Below are 14,066 nucleotides of genomic sequence, written 5' to 3' on the forward strand. Positions count from 1 at the left end.
GCGGTCTAAGGCACTGCATCTCAGTGCAAGAAGTGTCCCTGTCCTTGGTTTGATTCCAGGCTGTATCACATCCTGCCATGATTGGGAGTCCCATAGGGCGGCACACAATTGGCCCAGCGTTGCCTGGGTTTGGCCGGAGTAGGCCGTCATTGTAAGTAAGATATTGTTCTTAACTGACTTGCCTAGCTAAATAAAGGTTACAATCTGTAGAATGTTCCTTAAGGTATCTAGTGTTAGTGTACCAAGTTTGATACTTGTATCATAAAGTCGAACGATCTCAGCATATTTGGTTCTTATGCGCTGGACTACATGTGCTGCTGCTGCGTGTTGGAGCCATATGAAGCTCCTATTGCCGCCACAAGAATCCACCCCAGTCGAGAACAAAGTGTTTGATTTCCAGATAGAGCAGCAGTTACCGAACTGCGGAAGGAGAGAACAGAAGAACACTGGCTACTATCAACGGACATTGGGACTCGCCGCAACCTTGCGCTTTTTTGGGTGTACTGCCCATCTTGAGCAATGGCATCTCTAGATCGATCAAAGGGAGCGTATGAGGATGGGGTCGCCTTTTTTATTACCATGTATTATCAGTAGATTAGATTTATCATACAGTGATACTAGAGTATTCCATAGCTTCAGATGTGAGTGCATGGAGACACATAGGCAGACAAGGTTGGGAATGTGAAAGAAGCAGCGCTCTCCGTGTATACGCGTGATCCTACAGATTGCACAGAAAAAAAGCACAATATTTCCCATGCATGTTTTTTGTTCGTAGACTTCGTAACACATGGATCAAATATTGATTAATCATCAGCTGCTAATGAACACACCATAAATTAGCAGTGTTCTTGAACAAAGCTGATGCATCTTAAAGGAGACGCGCGTGCTTTGACAACATCACCACCTCAAATGGATGGAGTTATCGTCTGATCCTGGCCACAGAAATCGCCCAACTTCAAGCGCCACGTAGGTGAGGGATGCTCATACAATATTTTGAATAGATTATCAAATCATTTGCTCTAAGCAAATTTAGATTACATAAACTAAAAGGTATAGCTTGCAATTCAATTGTCAAAACCGTTCAGGTTTATTTAACCATAGACCACTCATTTAGGTGGCTAGACTAATTACAATTCTATACCAATAAATACATGAAGATAGTGTTTTATTGATCATTTGTACACTGTTGAAAGGAAGGCACATTTAGGCTATGTGGACAGCAGTATAGGCATGGGGCGTCTGTTTGTTGGATCTTGTTGTAGATCGACTTTCGTTCTCCAGTTATGTCAGAAGTGTTTGGTAGGCTGTAGAACAACCATAATATAATGACGTGCAACTAACAACAGACCGTGTGATCTTGGAATGAAATCAGTCGAATGGAAAACCACGGTAGCAAAATCTGGAATTTAAAGAGGAATGTGACATGACACAAGGTGTAATTGGATAGATAAGGACGTTCATTCTGAGGTGAGCTAAATGCATTTTTAATCATGGATAGGCCTTAAGTCCTAATAGTGCATGTAATACCGGCAAATACTGTACAATTTATCTAAAGACGAAATACAATTGCAGTCTCTTACAGGGAGGATGCATGATGTTCTGTTATTTCTGGTTTCAGTCATTGAGGAAGCCTGTATGAAGTGCCTAGCTTGATAACAAATTCAATTAAAGTACTGTAGGCACTAGAGATTTAGGGGAAGAGCTTGCCTTGAGAGGATAAAGGACTTATTGTCCAGTAGACTGTTGTGGAGTGGACTGGAGAGTGGGCTGCAGTGTCTCTACAGTTGCAATTGGTGCTGAAATACTTACATTATCGTATGAATTGACGAGTTTAAATAGGACTTTTGGTTTCAGAAGAGAGAGAAAAGGTTTGTGGAGTTTATCTCAACTGTAGATTGATTGTGTTTTAGGTTGTGGTTTGGGGTTCTCTGACAGCCAGGGTACTTGTGAATTAGTAGTCATGTATAGCACATGGGAATGGCAGACTTCCTGCCAGACTTACAGAACATGTGCTTTAAACGCAGAATTTAAGTAGGCAAAAAATACAGTGCTGTGATGGAAACATTTGCCTAATTCCCACATTTCAGAAATATAAAAAATAGCTCTGTCAAAGGCATTTTACTTAAATTATGTCTCTATCTAACTGATCTTCTACCCTGGTGGAGAGTTGTGTAAGATCTCCCCCAGATCTCCATCAGAGAGATGGAAAAATACATCTTTGATCCAAGCTTACTAGCTGAAGGGCATGCATCTCATCTTATGCTTTTAAACTGGCCTCGGAATTCACTATGTCAACAATACTTAGTCCATGCAGTCAGTGGCTCAACAGTGAACGACTAAAAGCTCATTCAATTAGCCTGTTAATAAGAATCTGATAACCCGTGGCACTGAGAGGAGGGAGGTGGTACTGTAGAATGACCCTCACCACACCAACCACCACCACCTAGCCTGTTTCCCTGCAGGCCCTTGTGTTATCAATGGTGTTCTGGGCCAGAGCCTGACTTGATTACTGTGCACTTCATTTGCAGCGCGGCTCTCCGCTGGTCCCGCCAGGGCCTGTCTGTCTGTGTGCAGGGACTCATTTAAGTGACTGAATCATTGTGTGTGTTAGCCTACCTGCTAATCGCCAATCACATACAGTGGCAAGAAAAAGTATCTGAACCCTTTGCAAATACCTGGATTTCTGCATAAATTGGTCATAACATTTGATCTGATCTTCATCTAGGTCACAACAATAGACAAACAGTCTGCATAAACTAATAACATGTCTTTATTGAACACACCGTGTAAACATTCACAGTGCAGGGTGGAAAAAGTATGTTAATCCTTGGATTTAATAACTGGTTGACCCTCTTTTGGCAGCAATAACCTCAACCAAACATTTTCTGTAGTTGCGGATCAGACCTGCACAACGGTCAGGAATTTTGGACCATTCCTCTTTACAAAACGGTTGCAGTTCAGCAATATTCTTGGGATGTCTGGTGTGAACTGCTCTCTTGAGGTCATGCCACAGCATCTCAATCGGGTTGAGGTCAGGACTCTTACTGGGCCACTCCAGAAGGCGTATTTTCTTCTGTTGAAGCCATTCTGTTGATTTACTTCTGTGTTTTGGGTTATTGTCCTGTTGCATCACCCAACTTCTATTGAGCTTCAATTGGCAGACAGATAGCCTTACATTCTCCTGCAAAATGTCTTGATAAACTTGTGAATTCACTTTTCCATCGACGATAGCAAGCTGTCCAGGCTCTGAGGCAGCAAATCAACCCCAAACCATGATGCTCCCTCCACCATACTTTACAGTTGGGATGATGTTTTGATGTTGGTGTGCTGAGCCTTTTTTTCTCCACACGTAGTGTTGTGTGTTCCTTCCAAACAACTCAACCGTAGTTTTATCTGTCCACAGAATATGTTGCCAGTCGTGCTGTGGAACATCCAGGTGCACTTTTGCAAACTTCAGACGGTCAGCAATATTTTTTTGGACAGCAGTGGCTTCTTTCGTGGTGTCCTCCCATGAACACCATTCTTTGTTCAGTGTTTTTACTCGTCAACAGAGATGTTAGCATGTTCCAGAGACTTCTGTAAGTCTTTAGCTGACATTCTAGGATTCTTCTTAACCTCATTGAGCATTCTGCGCTGTGCTCTTGCAGTCATCTTTGCAGGACCGCCATTCCTAGGAAGAGTAGCAACAGTGCTGAACTTTTTCCATTTTATAGACATTTTGTCTTACCGTGGATGGATGAACATCAAGGCTTTTAGAGATACTTTTGTAACCCTTTCCAGCTTTATGAAGGTCAAGGAGTTCACATAGTTTTTACAACCTACACTTTAAATGTTTAAATGATTTATTCAATATAGACAAGAAAAATACAATCATTTGTGTGTTATTAGTTTAAGCACGCTATGTTTGTCTATTGTTGGGACTTAGATGAAGATCAGATCAAATTTGCTGACATATTTATGCAGAAATCCTGGTAATTCCAAAGGGTTCACATACTTTTTCTTGCCACTAACTACTGCAGACTCACGGGGCTGTTGTGTTTCGCTTTGTTTTCTCAGTTAACCATGCTTTTCTTTTCTCACCCTTAAATTGGCTTGTGGGAGCATCTCGGCTTGTTTCTGATGTCTTATGTAAAGTGTTGTGTTTGAGCTGTAATTATGAGTGCAGAACTGTATTATCGTTGTTATTATTGGTGTATCATGAATGACGCATACTGTGGAGATGATGTACCTGTTAGTATGTCTATTTTGAGGCTTAATTGCTTCCTTTAAGGGAAACAAAGCACAATCATACTCTAAAGCAGAAGACCAACAAGGAATCCATAGGGAGCCTTGGTGAGAAGGATACACCTCCAAACCACTGACAACCACGGGGACATGTATTTACCAGTTACCTCATCATGTGTGAAAGTGATATGGCCATTTGCGGGTCCAGACCCATGTTGCCCAACAGAGGTCCCATAGTACACAAATCTCTCCAGTTTCTGGCCAAAGTAGCAGTCTGGCTTTTAATGGGTCCCCCATAATCAGAGGCCTTACCAATCAAGCAGCTGATTGCTTCAGTCGATTAATTAAGACAGTTTGCGCTACATTGTGCAGTGTGACCTTCACCAAGTGTCCTTGCTCTCCAGCGGTAACAAAGGCCTGACGCACATGGATTAAAGAGAGTCAGCAATTTGGCACCACACAGCAAGGAGTGCTGAATAGAATAGTGTTTCACTCCAAAAGGTAGCCCGCTGAGGGTGAGTAACACATTGAATTAGCCGGTTTAAGCATGACTCGTCGTTAAACTTCGCATTTCTAGCTCAATTGGAATCGAATTGGTCTGGAAATTGCAGCTTCTCTTCCCTGTCACCTGAGTCAACTCTTTCCCTTAGATTGCCTATAAAGTTTGAATTCTATGAGGGCCGGTGTGGGTGCAGACTTTTGTACCAGTCAATCAGTAACACACCTGATTCTAACAATCTAGCAACTAGTTTTCAATCATTACTTCAGAATTGGAACACCCAATACCAGGAGGAGGCAGTCTTACCCGAAATATGCTTGGTGCAAAGTAGGTGCAGGCTTTTATTTAATCTTTTCAATCAAAACTTTGATTACTAGAGGTGTCACCTCTTGGCTGCCCAACACTGCCCTAAATCCATATTGCGGTGAGATGAGATCAACCGCTGCAAAGCCTACCACCATAGAGTAGATCTGAGTGATGTGTCTTTAATACACCCAATACCTGCAAGACTGCCTAGCACGTGAGCATATTGAGGCCATTCATCTCACTCCATGGCCTCATCACCATAGACCTGAATTTGCTCTACCTCTGGGCTCTCTGCTTAACTGTACATGTGTAATGCCTTCATAAGCACGGCTGACTACCAACCAAGAAACCGCACTAATGTGACTCACAGCATAGCCTGCCCATGTATATAAAACAAATTCCATGTCTCTCCAACATATGTCTTACTCATTTCTGCCTCGCCCATTCAACAATGATGCTGCTACACATTTATGTAAGCCACTCACACTCTTTCAAATTTAGCTGATGAGGGAGGAGGGTGAGCAGGAATCCTGCTACATGATATAATATTAAGGGGCTGCTTTTAAGGGTGGCAAGGGGTGATTGAGAGAGAGAGAGAGAGAGAGAGACAGAGAGAGAGAGAGTGACTGTAGTTGTGGCACTGATCTATTCCTTCTTCCTTCAAAAGTAGTGCATAACAACACACCTAGCAAATCTGTGAAGGTGCTTGGACACTTTCTACAGGCCTTTTCCTCTCCGTGTTTCCAACTTCAACCCGAGGTGACCCAGTATCAATGGTTTATAACTTCTGTGGAGTTGTGTGGGAAGGAGGAACATTCTCTCTCATTCAGTTGCTGTCCGATGAATATTGGGTTAACGAGGGTCATTGTCGTTGCTAGCTCCTCCACAGAGCTTTACCAACTACCAGAGACAGTGGATGCTCTGTTTCTCTTACTAACTGTTAGTAATTAACCATTAAGACAAACACCAGAATCCAGTTGACCATAAGAGATCCTCAGGCATAGCCACTGGGGGAAATTGAAACGCAATGACGCCTTTTGAAGTGTGACCGATAATAGTGTTTGTTGGATGATTACACAAGTGTTGCTGGGTGCTTGACTTAATATGAGTACAATAAAATACCAGTCGGTGTCCAGCCCGAATGTTGTTTCCCAAGAGCACAATCATTTCCAACCAACTAGCACACTTCATGCCATGGGTGTTTGCTACTGTGCTTTTCACTGCAACACATAGACGTTAGCTCGAGGTATCCTGTTTCTATTGCAAAGCTTTCACAATGCTTTGCTTGATATGAGCGTAACAAATATCTGCCAATGTCCATCCAATTTGTTTCCCCAAGAGCATGCTGTCAATTTAGGATCACCCCGTGCTGGAAAAAAAACGCATAGACCAGCATAGATGGTTGTGTTTTCGCTGGTGATCAGCCTTTGTTGTGTTTTCGCTGGTGACCAGCCTTTGTTGTGTTTTCGCTGGTGACCAGCCTTTGTTGTGTTTTCGCTGGTGACCAGCCTTTGTTGTGTTTTCGCTGGTGACCAGCCTTTGTTGTGTTTTCGCTGGTGACCAGCCGTTGTTGTTGTGTTTTCGCTGGTGACCAGCCGTTGTTGTTGTGTTTTCGCTGGTGACCAGCCGTTGTTGTTGTGTTTTCGCTGGTGACCAGCCGTTGTTGTTGTGTTTTCGCTGGTGACCAGCCGTTGTTGTTGTGTTTTCGCTGGTGACCAGCCGTTGTTGTTGTGTTTTCGCTGGTGACCAGCCGTTGTTGTTGTGTTTTCGCTGGTGACCAGCCGTTGTTGTGTTTTCGCTGGTGACCAGCCGTTGTTGTGTTTTCGCTGGTGACCAGCCGTTGTTGTGTTTTCGCTGGTGACCAGCCTTCGTTGTGTTTTCGCTGGTGACCAGCCTTCGTTGTGTTTTCGCTGGTGACCAGCCTTCGTTGTGTTTTCGCTGGTGACCAGCCTTCGTTGTGTTTTCGCTGGTGACCAGCCTTCGTTGTGTTTTTGCTGGTGACCAGCCTACGCTGTGTTTTGGAGACTGGTCACAGGCATACCAGAATTGTTGGTCACCCGCAAAACCAGCATCAAGTGATTTGATTTGAAGTAACATTATGCTGGCTTGCGATGTGATGTCTAATTACTATTGGAATCCAGCCTGAGTGGGGATATCCAACAATTGGAAATTTTATTCACCCACAATCTGCTAAATGTTTTGTGTTACATGGATTCAATTGAGATTTTTTTTTGTTACTCGCCTACACACAATACTCCATAATGTAAAAGTGGAGTTATTCTATGTTTTTTTTTAAATTAAAAATTAAATTAATTAAAAATGATAAGTTGAAATGTCTTCAGTCAATAAGTATTCAATCCCTTTGTAATTGCAAGCCTTTATGTTCAGGAGTAAACATTTGCTTAACAAGTCACATAATACGTTTCATGGACTCACTGTGTGCAATAATAGAGTTTAACATGATTTTTTAAATATATTGTTTTTCACCATGAGTACTAAGTAGGCAAGCCATTCTAGGGTAGTGTGCGCCCTCTATAGGACATAACAATGTCCAACACACGCAAGGCATTTCCAGAGGGTTTTCTGTTTTTGGTAACGCAAAAGTAATGTAACGAACAAAATAGTTATTTTCCACAGTAATGTAACGATTTAATTTTAATTGTAATAACGTTGTAACCTAACGAGCTACTTCCCAACACAGCTCCACAATACTAACCTAATTGACAGAATGAAAAGAAGGAAAGCTGTACAGAATAAAAAATATTCAAAAACATGCATCCTGTTTGCAACAAGGCACTAAACTAATACTTTCAAATATGGCAAAGCAATTAACTTTTTGTCCTGAATACAACGTGTTTTGTTTGTGGCAAATCCAATACAACACATTACTAAGTACCCCACTCCATATTTTCAAGAATAGCAGTGATTGCATCATGTTGTGGGTATGCTTGTAATTGTTAAGGTTTTTCAGGATAAAAAAATAAACAGAATAAGCACAGGCTAAGTCCTAGATTCAGTCTGCCTTCCGCCAGACACTGGGAGTTGAATTCACTTTTCAGCAGGACAATAACCTAAAACACAAGGCCAAATCTGCACTGGAGTTGCTAACCAAGAAGATAGGGAATGTTCCAGAGTGGCCGAGTTACAGTTTTTACATAAATCGACTTGAAGACCTGAAAATGGTTGTCTAGCAATGATCAACAACCAAATTGACAGAGTTTGAAGAATATTGAAAATAGTAATGGGCAAATGTTTCCAGGTTGTGGAAAGCTCTTAGAGAATAACCCAGAAAGACTCACAGCTGTAAGGTGCTTCTATAAAGTATTGACTCAGGGGTGTGAATACTTATGTGAATTAGATATTTCTGTATTTCACTTTTTACACATTTTCACTTTGCCATTATGGGGTATTGTGTGTAGACAGGAGAGGGAAACACTTTTTAGAATTTGGAATGTTGTAACACAACAATGTGGAATAAGGTATGAATACCTTCTCAAGGCACTGTTACATGTACCACATGTACGTATGCATGCAAAAACACAGATATTGAAACAAATAATTATACAAAATCAAACTGCAGTCAAGCAGACCAGCTTGACCAGAGCTAGACCAGGGGTTCTCAAAGTAGGGGTCTGCGGATGTACTGCTGGGGTCCATGGCCAGATCAACAAAAAGTGTTTTATTTAAAAATATATATTTTTAATCAATATTACTAACAACAACAGATTAAACACATTTTGGCCAAGAGTTTATACATTTATACGGTGTAATACAGTACAATGTAATAATATTAAAGGTTATATATGTAATATTTTTGCAATGTAATTTCAGAAAATGTTATTAATATATCTACAGAATCAGATCATGCCTCCATTCTGTGCCTACCTTCCTATAGGCAGAAACTCAAACAGTAAGAAGAACCCATAGTAAGGACTGACCAGTTGTAATCTATGCTTCAAGATTGTTTTGATCACGTGGACTTGGATATGTTCCGGGTTGCTTCTGAGAATAACATTGACGGATATACTGACACGATGACTGAGTTCATCATGAAGTTCACTGGGGATATCGTTCCCACTGTTACGATTAAAACCTATCCAAACCAAAAATCGTGAATAGATGGCAGTGCCTCCAACGAGGGCCACCACTGCTCACGAGGATGGTGAGCTCTCATTCTCCGTGGCTGACGTGAGTAAGACATTTAAGCGTGATAACCCTCGCAAGGCTGCCGACTCAATGACATCCCCAGCTGTGTCCTCAGAGAATGTGCAGATCATCTGGCGGGAGCATTTATGGACAAATTAAATCTTTCCCTATCCCAGTCTGTTTTCCCCACTTGCTTCAAGATGTCCACCATTGTTCCTGTACCCCAGCAAGCGAAGCTACTGTAACTGAACTAAATGACTATCCCCACATGGCACTCACTTCTGTCATCATGAAGTGCTTTGAGAGGCTAAGGATCATATCCCCTCCACCTTACACAACACCTTAAACCCACTGCAATTTGCATACCGCCCCAATAGATCCACGGATGACGCAATCGCCATCGCACTGCGGGACCCTGGGTCTGAAACTCGCTCTGTGCAACTGGGTCCTGGACCTCCTGACGGTCCGCCCCCCAGATGGTGAAGGTTGGCAACAACACCTCCGCTACGCTGATCCTCAACACAGGGGCCCCACAAGGGTGTGTGCTCAGCCCACTCATGTACTCCCTGTTCACCCATGACTGCATGGCCACGCATGTCTCCAACTCAATCATCAAGTTTGCAGACGACACAACAGTGGTGGGCCTGATTAACAACGATAACAAAATAGCCAACAGGGAGGAGATGAGGGCCCTGGCAGAGTGGTGCCAAGAAAATAACCTCTCCCTCAATGCCCCCATCCACATCAACGGGGCCGCAGTGGAGAAGGTGAAAAGCTTCAAGTTCTTCAGCATATACATCACTGACAATCTGAAATGCTCCATCCACACAGACCGTGTGGTGAAGAAAGCGCAACAGTGCCTCTTCAACCTCAGGAGTCTGAAGAAATTGGACTTGGCCCCTGCTCACTCCTCTATTATATAGAAGGTGAGGTTAGTACAGGTTCATCAAAGCTGACACAGGGAGACTGAAAATCAGCTTCTATCTCAAGGTCATCTGAGTGTTAAATAGTCGCCACTAGCCGGCTTCCGCCCAGTACCCTGCACTGAACTGTAGTCACTGTCATTAGACGGCTACCACCCAGTACTCAACTCTCCACCTTAGAGGCTGCTGCCCTATGTACATAGTCAGGGAACACTGGTTACTTTAATAATGTTCACAAACTGTTTTACCGACTTCATATGTACAGTGCCTTCGGAAAGTATTCAGACCCCCACATTTTGTTACGTTACAGCCTTATTCTAAAAATGTTTAATTTGTTTTTTCCCCTCATCAATCTACACACAGTACCCATAATGACAAAGCAAACACAGGTTTTGGAATTTTTAGCTAATTGATAACAAACTGAAATATCACATTTACATAAGTATTCAGACCCTTAACTCAGTATTTGTTGAAGCACCTTTTCAGCGATACCAAATTGAGTCTTCTTGGATATGACGCTACAAGCTTGGTACACCTGTATTTGGGAAGTTTCTCCCATTGTTCTCTGCAGATCCTTTCAAGCTCTGTCAGGTTGGATGGGGAGCGACGCTGCATAGCTATTTTCAGGTCTATCCAGAGATGTTCGATTGGGTTCAAGTCCGGGTTCTGGCTGGGCCACTCGAGGACATTCAGAGACTTATCCCAAAGCCACTCCTGCGTTGTCTTGGCTGTGTGCTTAACATTGTCCTGTTGGAAGGTGAACCTTCGCCCCAGTCTGAGGTCCTGAGCACTCTGGAGCAGGTTTTCATTCATCTGTGCTTTGAGCCGTTCATCTATGCCTCAATTCTGACTAGTCTCCCAGTCCCTGCTGCTGAAAAACATCCCCACAGCATGATGCTGCCACCACTATCCTTCACCGTAGGGATGGTGCCAGGTTTTCTGCAGACGTGACGCTTGGCATTCAGGCCACAGAGTTAACCTTGGTTGCATCAGACCAGAGAATCTTGTTTCTTTGCCTTTTGGCAAACTCCAAGCAGTCTGTCATGTGCCTTTTTCTGAGGAGTGGCTTCCGTCTGGCCACTCTACTATAAAGGCCTGATTGGTGGAGTGCCTCAGAGATGGTTATCCTTCTGGAAGGTTCTCCCATCTCCACAGAAGAACTCTAAAGCTCTGTCAGAGTGACCATCGAGTTCTTGGTCGCCTCCCTGACCAAGGCTTTTCTCCCCTGATTTCTCAGTTTGGCTGGGCGGCCAGCTCTAGCAAGAGTTTTGGTGGTTTCAAACTTCTTCCGTTTAAGAATGATGGAGGCCACTGTGTTATTGGTGATCTTCAATGCTGCAGAAATTGTTTGGTACCATTCCCCAGATCTGTGCTTCGACACGATCCTGTCTCAGAGCTCTACGGACAATTCCTTCAACCTCGTGGCTTGGTTTTTCCTCTGACAGGTTTGTGCCTTTCCAAATCATGTCCAATCAATTGAATTTACCACAGGTGGACTCCAATCAAGTTGTAGAAACGTCTCAACAATGATCAATAGAAACAGGATGCATCTGAGCTCAATTTCGATTCACAAAGCAAAGGGCCTGAATACTTACGTAAATAAGGTATTTCAGTTGTTTTTATTTTAATTTGCAAAAATGTCATAACCTGTTTTCACAATGTCATTATGGGGTATTGTGTGTAGTTTGCTGAGAATTATAATTATTGTAATCCATTTTAGAATAAGGCTGTATCGTAACAAAATGTGGAAAAGTCAAGGGGTCTGAATACTTTCCGAAGGCATTTTATATACTGAATTCCAGTCTGCCTATCCTATTTAACTTTTGCTGTACATACACTATTATATTCTACATATATACAACATATTTTGTCCATATAATGTCAATACATCCCATCATATACAAATATACACTACCGGTCAAAAGTTTTAGAACACCTACTCTTTCAAGGGTTTTCCTTATTTTTGCTATTTTTTACAGAATAATAGTGAAGACATCAAAACTATGAAATAACACATATGGAATCATGTAGTAACCAAAAAAGTGTTAAACAAATCAAAATATATTATATATTTGATATTCTTCAAAGAGCCACCCTTTGCCTTGATGACAGCTTTGCACACTCTTGTCATTCTCTCAACCAGCTTCACCTGGAATGCTTTTCCAATAGTCTTGAAGGAGTTCCCACATATGCTGAGCACTTGTTGGCTGCTTTCACTTCACTCTGCAATCCGACTCATCTCAAACCATCTCAATTGGGTTGAGGTCAGGGGATTGTGGAGGTCAGGTCATCTGATGCAGCACTTCATTAATCTCCTTCATGGTAAAATAGCCCTTACACAACCTGGAGGTGTGTTGGGTCATTGTTCTGTTGAAAAACAAATGTCCCACTAGTCCCACTAAGTCCAAACCAGATGGGATGGCGAATCGCTGCAGAATGTTGTGGTAGCCATGTTTAAGTGTGCCATTAATTCTAAATAAGTCACAGACAGTGTCACCAGCAAAGCACCCCCACACCATCACACCTCCTCCTTCATGCTTTATGGTGGGAAACCACACATGCAGGAGATCATCCGTTCATCCACACCACATCTCACAAAGACGTGGCGGTTGAAACCAAAAATCTCCGATTTGCACTCCAGACCAAAGCACAAATTTCCACCGGTCTAATGTCCATTGCTCATGTTTCTTGGCCCAAGCAAGTCTCTTCTTTTTATTGGTGTCCTTTAGTAGTGGTTTCTTTGCAGCAATTCGACCATGAAGGTCTGATTCACACAGTCTCTTCTGAACAGTTGATGTTGAGTTGTGTCTGTTACGTAAACTCTGAAGCATTTATTTGGGCTGCAATTTCTGAAGCTGGTAACTCTTATGAACGTATCCTCTGCAGCAGAGGTAACTCTGGGTCTTCCATTCCTGTGGCGGTCCTCATGAGAGCAAGTTTCATCATAGCGGTTGATGGTTTTTGCGACTGCAATTGAATAAAACTTACAAAGTTCTTGAAATGTTCTGTATTCACTGACCTTCTTGTCTAAAAGTAAAGATGGACTGTTGTTTCTCTTTGCTTCTTTAAGCTGTTCTTTCCATAATATGGACTTGGTCTTTTACCAAATTGTCACACCCTGACCATAGTTTGCTTTGTATGTTTCTATGTTTTGGTTGGTCAGGGTGTATCTGAGTGGGCATTCTATGTTGGATGTCTTGTTTGTCTATTTCTATGTCTGGCCTGATATGGTTCTCAATCAGAGGCAGGTGTTAGTCATTGTCTCTGATTGGGAACCATATTTAGGTAGCCTGGGTTTCACTGTGTGTTTGTGGGTTATTGTTCCTGTCTCTGTGTTTTGCACCAGATAGGACTGTTTTAGGTTTTCGCACGGTTGTTGTTGTTGTTGTTAGTTTATTCGTGTACAGTTTCTTTATTAAAGTACAATGAATAACAACCACGCTGCATTTTGGTCCGCCTCTACTTCACCTAAAGAAAACCGTTACACAAATATCTTCTGTATACCCCCCCCTACCTTGTCACAACACAACTGATTGGCTCAAATGCATTAAGAAGGAAAGATATTACACAAATTCACTTTTAAGAAGGCACACCTGTTAATGAAATGCATTCCAGGTAACTACCTCATGAAGCTGGTTGATAGAAGGCAAAGAGTGTGCAAAGCTGTCATCAAGGCAAAGGGTGGCTATTTGAAGAATTTGTTTAACACTTTTTTGGTTACTACATGATTCCATATGTGTTATTTAATAGTTTTGATGTCTTCCATATTATTCTACAATGTAGAAAATAGTACTTTTGATCGGTAGTGTATTTATACTATGAACTCCAACATTGTTTGTCCTAATACTTCTATATTTTTAATTCCATTCTTTAACTTTTTAGATTTGTATATGTTGTTGCCGTTCTAATTCATCCCAAAGGTGTTCGATGGGGTTGAGGTCAGGGCTCTGTGCAGGCCACTCAAGTTC

General features: G+C 42.2%; 1 protein-coding gene across 2 annotated transcripts in view; it reads left to right on the forward strand.

The window, feature by feature from the left end:
- The first annotated feature begins 205 nt into the window (after positions 1-205).
- Positions 206-14,066, forward strand: part of LOC112224752 (TANK-binding kinase 1-binding protein 1-like) — a 121,440-nt gene continuing 107,579 nt past the window's right edge. For both annotated transcript variants that reach the window (XR_006079909.1, XM_042305922.1), the window contains exon 1: positions 206-970. The gene's annotated coding sequence lies outside the window, so the exon portion shown is untranslated. The remainder of the gene's footprint in view (positions 971-14,066) is intronic.

Source organism: Oncorhynchus tshawytscha, linkage group LG25 (genome assembly GCF_018296145.1).
Source record: "Oncorhynchus tshawytscha isolate Ot180627B linkage group LG25, Otsh_v2.0, whole genome shotgun sequence".
Classification (NCBI taxonomy): domain Eukaryota; kingdom Metazoa; phylum Chordata; class Actinopteri; order Salmoniformes; family Salmonidae; genus Oncorhynchus; species Oncorhynchus tshawytscha.